Source organism: Lissotriton helveticus, chromosome 3_1 (assembly GCF_964261635.1).
Source record: "Lissotriton helveticus chromosome 3_1, aLisHel1.1, whole genome shotgun sequence".
In the NCBI taxonomy this organism is placed as follows: Eukaryota; Metazoa; Chordata; class Amphibia; order Caudata; family Salamandridae; genus Lissotriton; species Lissotriton helveticus.
The window spans coordinates 1,986,563,028-1,986,577,701 of NC_136061.1; positions in this window are offsets into that span (position 1 = coordinate 1,986,563,028).

A 14,674-nucleotide genomic window follows, 5' to 3' on the forward strand; every position below is an offset into this window, starting at 1 on the left:
TATGTTCATCCTTACGTCAATCTCGGCACCTTAAAGGTATAAATATTACCGATATTGCCCTATGCAAAGACACGCGGTGGTGACGAGACGGAGCAGCCATACTTGCCGAAGCGAAGAGCAGAGCAGACCCCGCTGGCACAGCCCCGCCTTCCTGACGTGCTGAGAACGAGACGCGCTGCTTTCTCCTGCCGAGAAATCCAGCACCGGCGCTTCCGGGTAGCCCTCACAGGCAGCCTGGAATATCGAGACCAGAGAGAGAGATACCATCCCTCATTCAACCTAGATTCCAGGTACAGAACTGAATAACCCCTCGCAGAGAATTCTTTAGTTATTCACTTGGCAAAAACAAACTTAACTTAAACTGTAACTTTCTATTCCCGCCCACGTATTAGGCTTAGGTCAGGTACACGGGGTAGGCGTATTTAGAAACACCAGTTGAGTACGTTTAGTCAAATGTATATGTGTATGTAATATATTTTATTCATTTTAAAACATCTTATGGCTTAGAAACCATATCAATGTTTTTACAGTATTATTTCATACTATTGCTTTTAATGTATGCACTTTACTTAGCTATAAGTATTGCAATAATATCGATCCATTTCTCTTGTATGAGAAAAGAGACTGATCAATAAATAACACCTTTTTATTGAACACGCCCGTCTCTTCCTTTTCTCTACATTCTGATGAGACTAAGAATGCACGTACTGACTGAGTAAAATAAATTGCCTTTTGTTCACACGACTCTCGAGATACACTCTTGATTAGGGGAGAGCAAAGTTGTCATGTTCTATGGTTGTCAGAAACTAAATCCCTTCTTGTCTAATCAGGGAAGTTAATTCCTTCCTGAACATTCGAGAAAGTTTCTAGTGAACTCTGAGCTAGCTGGCAAACCCAAAACTTTAAGTCTAATATCGACAGTAGTAGACCTAGTTAACGTCTGGTCTAGGCCTTTACTATTGAAGGTATTATTCCAATGCGCAGAGCCTATTGGGATAATAGGAACTACACTACATGGCGCCCAACGCGTTTGGAAAGGGCGATAAAACTAACGTAAGACATTTAAAGTAACTCAGTCGTGCTTTCTCACTCAGACCCCTTTCTCCCATAATACTCCAAAGACGTCTGGAGTGGGTAAAAGGTTATATCCGCCAGACCTCGCAGGAGGGAACTCCTATGTATGGTTCTTGGTATAGTCAACGTTGAAGGATACACTGTTCCAAAATATTGTGCATCTAATCTTTGTTTCCATAAGAAACCTGATCTGCAAACAAAAGAAATAACCATCCTGTCAGTAAAATGGTAGACAGTGATGAAGAAAGAGAGGCAGTTAGATTAGCAACTGAACTCGCGGCAGCTGATGCTACCATGCAAGAAGCAGACCCGGATATAATACTCATCCCGGTCATCAAAAGGAAATCTATAACTTTAAAACTTATAGAAAATGGACTGACACCTAGAGGTGGTACAGTCATATTCGTAATTGAGGCACACGAATATCGGCAGACAGAGGTATACTATTCATGGATAAACTTTCCAGCAGCAAATCCTGTAACAAAGTACTTCCACTATTACAAAATAGAGGAACCTCCTGAAACGTACACTCCTTTCGAGGAGGTGGAAGTACCACTCAAATTTCAAGAGCATTTGCTCTTATTTGATGGCGCCCTAAAACATAACAATCACATCACCAGGCTCGGTCCTTTAGGTAGACCAGGAGCAACGTGGCCGGTCCTAGCCGGATACACACCACATCCAGACATCGACGGGATGTCTGCAGCTAACCTGTTTAACACAGCTAAAACAATTAATAAAAATACATAGACAATTAGTCCAGTATGTGATGCGGACTTCAACAATTCAGCCAGCGATTAAACTCCCACAGCTGACCCCTCACCAGGGGAACACAAATAAAATTACACCACAGAACATCCAGTCCTGCCTAGGTAAAGTACCGGCTAAACGGGAACAAATACCATTCTGGCTAGCGCAGAAAATCACCCAAATAGAGGCGGTGTTTCCAGACACCACCCCGCTAGAAAAGCACAGGATTCTGACTATCTGTCTTCCAATGGGAATCGCACCACACATTGAGGACTGTGACACTTGGGGTACAGTCTTTGCTTCCATCTACACAAAAACGCACGGTGTTCCATCCATTTCGGTAATACCAGATGTGCTAAAACAAATTCAAGATGAATACGGTCCAGAACCCGCTTTAACTCTTGGTATGAAATTACTAAAAGACTTCAAGCAGGTCTCGGCTATATTATTAGCCAACATAAAGGGAGAAGCAGCAAACGTGGCGATCCGCCAGAGGCTAAAGGAAACAGATATAGCAGACCAACCAGCTGAAATTGCCAGAATCATAGAAAAATCCTATGAGGAACTAGGTAGAGATAGTTTAGGTGGAATACCAGTAAAACCACAACTGATTGAAAGTCCTGAAAAAATATTTTTTAATAATAATTCAACATCACAGAAAAAGAGCTGGGATGGAAACAAACAATCCAATCCCAAAGAAAAGAAATTCCAGTCCAGAGGAAGGTCTCCTAGGCGAAGAGAGAAATCTCCGAACCAAAGACACAGGTCACCCCAGAGTGACCCCTCTGGGAAAAGATATAACCTTAGAAACAGGGATAATATAAAAAAGCCTGATAGATATCAAGACATTGATACACGTCCCTCTCAATCTTTTCAGACTTCCTCGCAGAAATCGGAAAGAAGAGGACGATCAGAACAAAGAGAAGAGCACGCCAAGTCCAAAGACAAGGAACCTGCTCAGCTAAAAAAGAAATTACAATTTCCAAAGAAGAAGGTAGCCAGCATTAAAATAGTTAACAATGCCGAGAATTCTGAGGACACAACTGAAAAACGGGGAATGGGCTCAGACAATGCTAGACAGCGCAGCAGAAGTGAGCATAGCTCGCAAAGTCCTTATGAAACATCTGGAGACAGTGGACACGAATGAATATCTTCAAGTGGAAACTGCGGACACCAGAGTTAGCAAACCTCACAAAATATACGAAATAACATTGCGTATAGAGGGGGATAAGACTAGAAAAATAAGGGGACTATTTTGGGATAATCTCTCCAAGGGCTATGATATCCTTCTAGCTGAAAAAGACTGGCCACCAGAGTTTGTCAGGGATTGCCCTCATGGCAAAGAAGTAATTATGCCTGCCTTCTCAAATCATATCCCAATTCATAAAAAATACACACTTGCTAGAAAGTGGGCAGTGGCTCTAGCTCCTGCTTTATATAAAAATCACGTGGGATGGGATGAGGACTCTCCTCCTCACAAAATCCAGTTAAAATCACAACCTACTGCACAAAGGCAGTACCCAATTAAGCAAGAAGCTAAAAAACAGGTAAAAGAAATACTAGATCAGCTAGAATACCAGGGGGTGATTGAAACTTGCACCTCACAAATGAACAACCCTTTGTTTCCGGTCTCCAAACCAGACAGTTCATATCGTCTAGTTTTGGATTACCGACACCTTAACACATGTTGCAAAACTTTTGCAGTGCAAAATTCGCATAGTGCTGCACTAATGAATAACATAGTGCGCAAAAAATACAAAACAACCTTAGACATCTCTAATGGATTCATTTGTCAAAACATAGCACCAGAGAGCAGATATTTGTCTGCGTTCTCAATAAATGGCACTCAAAAACAATTCTGTCGGTTAGCCCAGGGGTACAAGAACAGCCCGGGAGTATTCTCAGCGAGAGTAACAGAATTACTACAAATATATGATGATGAAGCATTATCTTATGTCGACGACATTTACTTAACAGATGATGACTTGGAGACTCACTTGAAGAGAGTGAACACCATAATACTTGGGTTCGCAGCAGAGGGTTACAAATTCAACTTTAAAAACATCCAGAATTGCCCATCTGACAGTCCTGTTCTTAGGATATGAATTATCAAGTGAAGGCAAAAGCCTGGCTGACAATTTCCTAGAGAAATGTGCCGTAATCCAAGCACCTAGAACACTAAAAAACCTACAGTCGATTCTAGGCTTCCTAAATTTCGGAAGAACATACATTGCAAATTACGCAGAAAGGGTCAAACCCCTTTATGATCTGATAAAACCAGATTTTAAAACATCCAATTGGACTCAAAAACACACAGAGATTTTGAGATCCTTACAAACAGACATGCTAATTAAAACAAAGTTAGAAACACGTGATAACACACGCAATCTTGTGATTCGAGTCATCCCAGGGAGATGCGGATTCACATACCTGACCTCTAATGAGGGAGAAAAGGTACCAATTGCATTCAAATCACACTTGTACACAGAAGCTGAAAAGAAGTTCAGCGTTAAAGAAAAAATTGTTCATGCTGTTCAAACCGCAATAGCTAGAGAAAAAGATCAAGCTGACGGTAGACATGCCACAGTCAGAACAGCAGAATCAGCCTTTGAGGCACTAACAACACCGTGTAATTTACCAACAACAACACTGAATCCGGAATGGATACATTGGGTGAATTCAATTACAACGGACAAAGTAGACTACTACTTTGATCCAGAACTAGAAGAATTAAAAAATCTAGAATATGAAGAAACATATCCTCTGCCAATCGACATTCTGCCTTTATGACATTACGCCTGTGTAATTTATACAGACGGACATGCTCAACCCCCCGTTTGGGGAGAACAGGCATACAACCCCACATGTGGGATTACAAAAGAAGTGTGGCGCGGAGGTAAACTAAAACCTCTATTAACAAAAACACACTCAGTAGAAACTAATTCAGAACAACAAACTGAAATACTAGCATTGAAAATGGCGCTAGATAATGCGGATCGCGAATTCCCGACACTTATAGTGTCAGATTCATATTACTGTGTCAAATCATATAACAAGGATTTGCAGACATGGATTCAAAACGGTTACAAAGAGGACACAGATGCACCAATAAAGCAGAAACTGCTCTGGGAACAAATAGCTCTTTTACAAAAAGAGCTACCAAAGACTCACGTGACACACTCACTGAGTCATCAGCGTGATGGCGTTCACGTTGCAGGGAATTCATTGGCTGAGACAGCCACAGCGGCAGCCACTAAATCGGCTCCCGTAGTTCGAAAAAAGCGTACATTAAAATACATTGACGGTGAAACAGTGCTGGCGGTGAAAACGTCATCAAAAGGCGACTGCTCAGCGCTACCGATCAACTATCCACTCAATTATACATACATAATCGATGCAAACTCCGTCCCTTTTGCTCGAATCCCTGGAGTGGGGGATAGAGTGATTCCAAACATGGACAGGAGAAACTTGTTAATCGCAGACGCACATATGGGCGAGGGTCTCAGACACCTCAAACTAAAAGATTCTCTGGAAGAATTACAATCACGGTACTGGTGGCCAGGCATGAGCCTGCGTCACACCATGTTTGTAAAAAACTGCCCAAACTGCAACAGAGATCGCAGTGGGGAGAGAAACAGTTTAATACCTCGTCGTTTTACTCCAGAAAAAATCAAGAGTAAAAAGGAAGGCTTGCGATTAACATATACAGGCTAGTTTCCACTTATAATGTAGATCACCAGCACTCGGCTGACGTCTGGACTGTTATACAAAGATTTGCGAGTCTAAATGGCATATACGCTAAGAGCATGCTACGTTTGACCATTGTTTTCACTCTAGCCCTCCAGCCTGAGGGGAAACATGGCCAAATGAGCATAGCACAGCGGGAATCTTCTCACTTCCTTCCTGAGGGATACGGGATGGTGTAAAGAAAAAACCAAGGCATAAAGCAATCTATAACGGAAAGGATATTAGGTTCGGGAGCTGGGTGGGTCAAACATCTAATAAGTGTCCAACGTAGTCTAAATAACTTGCCAAGAAATTCTCTGAAGGGATTCAGTGCGTACGAATTATTATTTGGAACTAGGATGTTGATCTCTGACATTGATAGTCAGACTTCAGTGGTGAAAGAAAAAAGCTTTGATATCAAAGACCGTTTGGCTATTTTGCAGGACTTAAACAAAACAAGAAAAGACCTGAGCAACATAAAGTTGAAACAACAGCCAACAACCACTGAAGAACCACCACCTGTCCCAGCAAGACCTGTCTGGATTCCAAAAGTCGGGGATCTAGTCAGGGAAAAGATCGCGGTAAAGAAGGAATTTGGGCCTTCTTACAGAAAAGCAGTTCCTGTCTTGTCTATCAACGGGACAAGATCAGTTGTACTACCGCCACTTGCTGGTAAAAAGGAGAACCGAGTTGTATCCATCGACCTGGTAAAACCACAATCATGTGGCCGATAACAAACAGTAGGCCAAGTGGACTCCCAATAAGTAGCCGAACACCAAGGTTTGCTACCAGTACAGAGGTCCTAACGAAGAGGCTCATCACATTCAAAACGCCTACAGAAGAACAACAAGGACTATGCAACAATGCAATAGAACTCAGACCTCTGAAAACCCAAATAAAAACATTTAGCAGAGACACACCAATCTATAATGAAGTACCAAGCGAAAATGCAAGAAACAGTAATCCAGAAACAATTGGAACAATTGACAGAACTGCATCCGGCTACTTCATAAACTTCGATGATTCCTCTGAAGGCTTCAGTGAATCAAAGACACAGCCATCATCAAAAACCTTTAAAGATAAAGCAAAAGAACTTTTGAATCAACTAAAAGAAACATATCTGATTTCTCCATGGATCGAATTTTGGGTGGGTTTTGGTGCATTTATCCTCATACTTTGGCTCATCATGGTACTTACTTTGGGACGCTTCATTGAGGGAAAATATGCTAAAATGGACACAGCAAGTCAGAAAATCAACTTGATCCTCAAACCACACACATCTTCACACGTCGAGAAAAGAGAACTTTCTTCAGTCAACTTCACAGCCTGGGACAACACTGACTATGAAATTTATGGTCCGGTCGAAATCCTGAAATATCCACACCAAATTAAGATCTCATTGAGTGACTTTGCAAAACCAAGCTCATTTACTGATGATTGGGACTTCGAAAGCATTAATAATATGATGTCTGACTTAGTAATGTCTGCTAAATTTACCAAACATGATTATTTGCAGGGTTCTACAAATTATGATAGTATGTACTGTTATAACCACTATGGTAACCATTTTTTACATAGATCTGCACAACCTAGAAATGTTTTAAATTATAATCAATGGGAACATTGTGCAACCCCTCCAAAAGGAAGCTCAAGAACCTTCTATGACAAATATTCATACTTTTCAGGTTTTAACACAAGTAATGCTGAAGCATTTTATTTCAAATTGTCAAACAAGACAGGAACTAAGACCATGATAACAAACACAAAATTGATATATTCAGACTCATTCTTTGAAAAAATGAATACCTTTGGTTTTGATTATTGGGACAAAAATGTTGAATTGAAAAGTGTTTGGGGCACAAAAGAATGGCAAGTACAGGGTATAGAATCTTTGTTTAGAGCCTGCATGATCCCAGAACAAATGATATTTTTAAATGACACTGTTCAACAAACTACCTGTCTTGGCCTAGCCAAAATCAAAGACTTAAATAAACCGTCTATTCCAAAGCCAACAATGAGCAGCAATAGCTCTATAGATGAAGAGATAGACGTAAATTATGTATTAAACCAAAACAGAACACATCCAGATTGGAAACAGTGGTTGATCTGGCCCACAGATACTAATAACTGTCAAGACAGATTCCTGAACAAAACACAGGGGTTCAAAATGACCAGGCCAGACCCTAGATATCCTCAAAGACATCACCCAGGGATAATAACCACCTACAGTGTGGGCAAATTATGCCTTCAATGGCTACAAACTTCCACACTGGCAGAAATTAAGCAACACCTAACTTTACTTACTGATGGTGCTGACTTGCGTGATTTCATTATGGGACCGCGCAAACAGCGTCAAAAACGTTTCATAGCAGCCTCTGTATATGCAGCATACAATGAGGCCTGGAAGGTTACTCAAATTGAAACAGCAGAGAGAATACGGGAAATTGACCGTATTAATTTGGAAAAATCACTTTCTGTAGTGGACAATGGGTTAATGACTCTGTCCTCCAGAATTTTTTCTTTGGACAGCATTGTGTCTTCAGCAATCGACATATTATCGCAAGACTTACTGTTGCTACAACACGGTCAGTCTCAATTGCGTTCTATTGTACAGCTTGGCTGGACGTTACAAAATCTACGTTCAGGCTATGTGCCTTGGCGTTTAATCAACACAACGTCACTATTCCAAATCTTTAACCTTACTGATAGACAAGTCAGTATGGCACAAAAGGGTGCTGATTATACAATCTTGAGCATTGAAAAACTCGAAAGATTACCAGTGACAATGTCAGAACGACCTGTCAGTGAATGGATAATACATGGGATAATAAATATTCCAATCTCAACCTTCAGGTTTCAATACTGCCAAAAATATATACAGGCTGGCATGTACGAGAAATTGGGAAAGGGGTACATTAAAACAACATGGAACCTGCCCTATTCACATGCATGTGTCAGTAATAAAGGACAGAAAGTGTTTCTTAGTGGCAATAATTGTGCGATGTCACTAAGCGGCACGCTTCTGTGTAACGGAATTAGTTTGCATGGAGCCTGTGAAGGGAATTCATACAACCTTTCATGTCACCAGCAAGGCGCACCTGCAACAGAGATAGAACCATTCTTTCAAAGACTCTATAATGGGAGTTACATTCTTATTGTAGATCGCAGATGTTGTAGTCTTATGCCCGGGACTCCTTATCTCGTAACTACGACTGCGAAGGTCAAGTGCTGTGGACGCTCATTGTTCCCCAGCTCCTTTCCAGACAGGGAGGCAAGGGCATGGCCCAATTTGAAAATTACTTCTATTCGAATAGATACTTTAAGCAGAATGAAAACAGTGCTTCTTCAGACGCCTACAAAGCTCACGTCATCAAAAGAAACGTATGATCTACAAGTAGCAAGGACGACTGCAGAGATACATTCACTGATATCAACTAATTCCCCCATACATTTCGCAGAAATCCTGAATGGAATCTTAAATATTTCTGATACCAATGGGGTCTCAAAGGTATTTAAGACAGTATTTTCGATGGCATTAACACCATTCAAAGCCATACTGGGTATTTTTCCAGATTTCGTCCATTCGATTTTTGACGGACTTCCCCTGATCTTGGGACTAATTGCAGGAATCCTATTCTTAGTCCTTATTTTTCGTTATGGCAACCCATGTCACAGACAAAACTCTTGCGACAAGGGAAGAAACAATCCTAGCCATTGGATACCGGGACCGGATATCAAAAATCCTGGGACTCTCCCGGCTTAGAGACCTGAACATGACTTGGTTTCTATCATTTCGACCAATGTGGCAAAGATGTGTTTTACCTGTATTAAGGTGTCTGCTATGCGGAGAAGAGTGCGTGTTAGACACCTGTCTGGCGCTACAATCGGATGCGCCAATGGATGCAGAAACATTGTTGAGCCCGATCAAGGTTCACGCTTTGTGCTGCCCTCAAAGGCTACCAATCCTGATGACGGCATTCGTGGAAGCTTCACCACTACGATTAAGGGGTAGTGAAGTTCAAGATGAAAGCAGCATCGATCAGGTACGACCTTCTGTCAGCAATGCGAATCAGAATGTCAATGGAGACAATCATGCGCACGAATGCATGGTTACACCTTTTTCCGAGTTAGTGGAACTTTCCCAGGAAGCTGTTGACAGTTTTTTCGAAAGCCTAAATGATATGATGTTCTCACCAGAGCAGAAATAGAGACTTTTGAGCAAGCTCGCACACGGCGTTCCCTGAATTCGGCCTTCAACTTTAAAAATAAAGTCACATGAACAATTTTACCTCCAGTTCACGGACAGCAATTTTTCAGCAGCCCCAAAATATTTTTGCATATTTTTCGGGACACTATCTTCTGCTTAAAGTAAGAACTATTCTTAGAGAACTAAGGTTTCTAAATTTTAGATAGCTTATAGACATTAGCTGCCCGCTGGTATGTTCATAAATATTTTATTCTGTGATGGAATGGTCTCGAACTTTTTTTCTGTATTAAGAGCCATTTCATGTGTAAATTCTCATATACCAAATAGCAATAATGTATACAAATGCGTGATTACTTTGGCATTATTCAACAGCTTGAGTGCATACAATACATATGATTGCAATTCTTCCGTATATTTGAAAAATTTCAAAATGCATTTATGTATTTTGGGGTGGTAAGGTATACACTATACTCTATAGTATGTTTTACTATGCATAGATTAGTAAATATGTCCATAGTTAGCGTGGAGTGGGTGTGATGTATTCCTATAGGTTCTGAATCGATCCCCCTATTCCTGACCCTATTCTGGTTAAACAAACCAACAAGTTAACTAGCAGTCAGCCCATGAGGCAGAAAACCCCCATGATGCAGATACTGTTATCTGACGCAGTCACACTACGGCACAGGAACGTGTTATCTGATTAGGTCATAACGCTTGCGATCTAATTAGACAAGCGATATTCCTCCAGCCCCTGATAAGGCATACGGAGTTCTCATAACAAATCAAACCTATGACAACCTGGGCAAAACCCTGCGGCCATTGTTTTGATTTCACCGAGAACTTCAGCAAAAGAATGTGCTAACGAGCAAGTCGTATGACATCCTTATTGACGTATCTATGTCCATCCTTACGTCAATCTCGGCACCTTAAAGGTATAAATATTACCGATATTGCCCTATGCAAAGACACGCGGTGGTGACGAGACGGAGCAGCCATACTTGCCGAAGCGAAGAGCAGAGCAGACCCCGCTGGCACAGCCCCGCCTTCCTGACGCGCTGAGAACGAGACGCGCTGCTTTCTCCTGCCGAGAAATCCAGCACCGGGGCTTCCGGGTAGCCCTCGCAGGCAGCCTGGAATATCGAGACCAGAGAGAGAGATACCATCCCTCATTCAACCTAGATTCCAGGTACAGAACTGAATAACCCCTCGCAGAGAATTCTTTAGTTATTCACTTGGCAAAAACAAACTTAACTTAAACTGTAACTTTCTATTCCCGCCCACGTATTAGGCTTAGGTCAGGTACACGGGGTAGGCGTATTTAGAAACACCAGTTGAGTACGTTTAGTCAAATGTATATGTGTATGTAATATATTTTATTCATTTTAAAACATCTTATGGCTTAGAAACCATATCAATGTTTTTACAGTATTATTTCATACTATTGCTTTTAATGTATGCACTTTACTTAGCTATAAGTATTGCAATAATATCGATCCATTTCTTTTGTATGAGAAAAGAGACTGATCAATAAATAACACCTTTTTATTGAACACGCCCGTCTCTTCCTTTTCTCTACATTCTGATGAGACTAAGAATGCACATACTGACTGAGTAAAATAAATTGCCTTTTGTTCACACGACTCTCGAGATACACTCTTGATTAGGGGAGAGCAAAGTTGTCATGTTCTATGGTTGTCAGAAACTAAATCCCTTCTTGTCTAATCAGGGAAGTTAATTCCTTCCTGAACATTCGAGAATGTTTCTAGTGAACTCTGAGCTAGCTGGCAAACCCAAAACTTTAAGTCTAATATCGACAGTAGTAGACCTAGTTAACGTCTGGTCTAGGCCTTTACTATTGAAGGTATTATTCCAATGCGCAGAGCCTATTGGGATAATAGGAACTACACTACAACATAGCATGCAGTGATTCCAAATTTGGGGCTAGCATAGCAGAAAATGTGAAGTAAACCTCCCCGGGCAGGCCATCCGGACCTGGAGTCTTACCAGTTTCAATTTATTTAATGGTGAATTGGATCTCCTGGACAGACACCGGCCCCCCCAAGTCTTCCTTTGTGTCCTGGTGAACTCCCGCAGTGATAGTCCATTCAGGAAGGCTGTCTGGATCTCCATTGGGAGTGGGTCTGGGCTTTTGTACAGAGTTTCGTAGTACTCTCGGAATAGGGTATTATCCCTGAAGAGTATAGTGACTCGCCATCACTTGTTTGAATTTGTGTAATAGGGTGCACCCTGAGATTCAAGCCAAATAAGCCAGGCCAGTAATATGCCTGGGCGACCTTCTCCCTCATGTGCTCTGGCAATATTGGCCTCATAATCATGGCAGCATAGCCGCTCCAAGGTGGCTTTATATTGCCCCAGAGTCTCTCGGAGTCTGTCTAAAGTTTTGGCATCCACGTCCAGAGCATTAGCCAACTCATGCAGTTTGCCATCTAAGGTCTGGAGTTCCCTATTTAACTCTCTCTGTACTCCAATCGAGTGGCCTAAACAATGACCATGGACCATAACCTTGAAGACCTCCCACTCAACCAGGCCACAGGATGGAGAGACCTGGGTAATGTAAAAATAACCAGAGATTGACTCCCCCAGGGAATCATGGAAGCACCTGTTCTCTAGGGCCAGTGGATTAATGTGGGGATCCATGGGCGCTCCCCAACTGGCTGGATGTCCAGTAGTAAGTCCAGCAGAAAGGGACTGTGGTTGAAGAGAGTGTGTCCTAAATATTCGGAATTGAGTACATGTTGGCTGAGTCAATGGGAGTATACAAACGTATCTATTCTAGTGTGTAATTGATAAATATGTGAGTAGTATGAGTAATCCCGAGTTTTCCCATGTTGTGTACTCCAAACATCAGCTAGGTCCCATTGTCCCAGCTAGTCTCTGATGCATTATGCAGTCTTATGGTCAGGGGCACCCAGCAATGGGGGAGTGGATTGATCAAGTAGCACATCTGCTACACAGTAAAAATCTCCACCTAACAGGAGATTGTCTGTCACTAGCGGTGACAGGAACATCAAAAGGAAGTGGAGAAATGCCAACTGGTCCTAGTTTGGGGCATAAATGCTTCCCAGGGTGATATCTTGGCCCAGCAACCTACCTTTGATAGCGGCATAGCTACCTTCTCTATCTCTGGAGGTGTAAATGGGTTCAAATGGAGTCCCCGACCTAACCCGGATCAAAGCCCCTTGGGCAAAGGTGGAGTAGGAGGTGGCAAATAACTGGCATCACCACCTGTGGTGCAATTGATCAACTGCTATCTGTGTGAGGTGTGTCCATTGGAGCATTGCCACTTGTACCCCTCAACTCCTCAAATACCTATGGATGCTATTGCGTTTGGTGGCCAAGCCCAACCCCCAGATGTTTCAGGACACAACGTTCAGTGTGTGGTGTTGGTCAGGCATGTGGTCTTTGGGTGTGGGTGTCCCCTCCAACCCACTCAGGTCTCCCCCACGTCAGGGCCCTTTCAATATATAGTGTGATCCCTGCAACAAAGAACAAAATCCCCCATCTGTAAACTCCCTGACCCTAGAGCAGCCCAACAATAGCTAGCCATCCAAACTTTAAACGTGCAAACATCATCTTCAGAAAGTCTCCTCCAGTTGCCTGGCAGAGGACTCGCTGGAAAGGGGCAGGCTATGTCATATAGGCAGAGGGATCCTATCATTCTCACTCCGTCCCTGTCTTTCTTCGTTGCCCAGGCACTCAGTATAGTCCTTTTCTAGCTATTGGCACTTCTTGTTTCTGCGCCCTCAAGGTAAAGAGAGAAAAAGACTGGGGCTGTACACGTGGAAAGATCTCAAGACTAATCCCCTACCAATTCCTTCACCCTCTATAATGGTGGGACTCCCAGCCTGGACCCCACCCAGGACCCCAACATACCAAAGAGCCACCAATAATGTGCATTAAATCAGTTCATCCATGCATCCTGGCGTCACCTTAGGCAGGCCAGTTCTATCCGCTTGGGAGGACTCAGACCCCAAAAGTGCAGATTTATGTTCAGAAGGGGGGCAAGTCCCTCAGATCGAACTCTGTGTCATTGCAATCTCGCCCAATGCCATGAAAGCAGCAGCCCATTTCTGCTCGGTCTGTGACGGAGATGGTCTCATTAACAACCTGCCACGTGAGGGCCCACTGGATCATCTTTTTGCCCTGTGCCGGAGCCCCCTGGGTGCAGGACGCGGCATTGAAAGGCCAGATAATAGGCTTCCAGCCGATCCCAGAGCTTCCAGGGGTAATTGCAGAAGTGAGCGCTACCATCAGTGCAGTTATGCAGGGAAAATCAGGGAGTGTTGTAATCCTTTAGTGCGGGGGGCCTTCTTGACTTCCAGGAAGGAAGCTTGTTTGGTCAGTACTATGGCCGTGAAGTCCGGGAACACCAAGATTTTACCCTTGCCCACATTGAAGTTCATTTTAACATTTGATTGAGAACAAATCTTTTAGTGCCATACATGTAAATGTAAATGTAGGTGTACTTATATAGCGCAAACCTGTCACCCAAAGGGCATCCTGGCGCTTGCTTAGGGAACCCGTCCTGGTATTCCCCTGTGAGAAACCCCGGCAGGGTGTCCACAAGGTGAAAGCCAGGCATCCCGCCGCGAGGGGCCGTAGTGGAGATTAAGCAAGCTATTGCCCAGAGTTGCAGAGTGTGACCCCGTGATTCGAGTAGGCACCGGAGCGAGAATTGTCGAGTCTGTGGAATTTTGAGCCTGAGACCCGCCGAGGCGGGGAATCGAACCCTGGTCCACGGTCGATCTCAGCTTCCGGGTCTGATACATGTATATACATACATACATAAATACATGTATTTCCATGCCAAACAATTACCACATCTTTAATGTCCCAACAATTGGGGGAGACCTCATTGTAGGTACAAAATAGATACATTCTGTCTAGGTAGAGCAG